Source organism: Quercus suber, unplaced genomic scaffold (genome assembly GCF_002906115.3).
Source record: "Quercus suber isolate HL8 unplaced genomic scaffold, Cork oak 2.0 scaffold_175, whole genome shotgun sequence".
NCBI lineage: Eukaryota > Viridiplantae > Streptophyta > Magnoliopsida > Fagales > Fagaceae > Quercus > Quercus suber.
The window spans coordinates 486353-487905 of NW_027069635.1; positions in this window are offsets into that span (position 1 = coordinate 486353).

Consider the following 1553-nt stretch of genomic DNA (forward strand, 5'->3'; position numbering starts at 1 on the left):
CCTTTGGATTCTACAACTGAAACTTCAATTCCCAAAGAGCGTCGTATGAATCTCCAAGGAGAAGGTTTTGTAAACAATTTAGTTGTCTATATTAAAAATGAAATTATTGAGAAATTTAGTTCAGATTTAATACTTGATTATTTTAGTTCTCTAAAAGAGTGTAGACTACAATTTTAATCACTGAATATTTCAAAACTCGATTATAGATTATTTTAGTTCTCTAAAGTAGTGTAGACTACAATTGTTATTGTAGTTGTCTTGTTTATCTTCATATATATATATATATATATATTTTTTTTTTTTCTTTTCTTTTCTTTTCATATGGATGTTAAAGTTTAGTGCCCCCAAAGCACAATTTACTTTTTTTTTTCTTAGCTTTTCTATATAAAAATATTTCGTACCAAAGTTTAAATAATGGTTAATTAAGAACTGACACTAAATAAACAATAAATTAAAAAAGGGACAGTACTTACCCAAAGTGTGTTCTCTAATCTATATTAAAATGAATATTATATTACACTTATCAATTATCAAACTTCATAATGAATCATCAAAACATAAATTAGCAAACGTAAGTATTGTTTATTACTATTCTTAAAGCTGTCTTGTATTTACATGAAAGCATAGTTTTCATATAGAGTGGATATTCTTATGTTGGACTGTGCCTTGTCTTGTACTTAGCACTACATTAGAAAGTAAACTAAGTTATGTCAATTTTTTGTAAAGGAACACAGCTAAGCTTAACATGAACAGAATGGTCGTATTTAAGACAAAACACATACAGAGAGAAAGTGAGAGAGAGATTATATATTGTAATTTAATTGGGATTTCAAAGTGATGGTTGAGTGCTTTTCTTTAATTTGCACTTTTTAAGATTAGTTTATTAATTAACATCAATTTCTATAATATCTTCTTTGCTTTGCTTTGTTTTCATGTGTTATTAAATGAGAGATTATTATTGGAATATGGTCGGTGTGTTGTCCAAAACCATAGGTTTCTAAAACTATGGGCGCAAAGCAAACCCCCTAAACCACGGAGATTGAAGAAATTGCTTTCGACTCTCCTAACTTACTCCCAGCCTTACCCTTCGTTTTATTCTAAGGGTGTGTTTGAATTTAGCTTATTTTATTGAAATTAAAAAATTATTGCTAAAAGTACTACAGATAAAGATAAAAGTTAGTTAAAATAGTACAATGAAACCTATAAATATTACAAAAAAGTGCAATGAGACTTATAAATAGTAGTAAAAATAAACTGAATAGTGAAATAATTTTAATTTTTCATTTCAATCCAAACTCACACCAAGGTTTTATTTATTCCTAAATTATATTTTGAAAAAAAAAAATTCATATATTTTTTTATGCTTAGGGCAATTCAAAGTTGCTAAACAATAAAATTCATTTGGAAAGTTATGCCAAATACAATGGTTAAGAGAAGTTTATGTCATTTTCTCCCTCTTAATAGAAGAAAATCTTATTCTCCCCTTATTGTAATTATCAAATTATGAAAAATGCAACTATCAATTTAATTTATAAAAATAAAGATAAAAACAA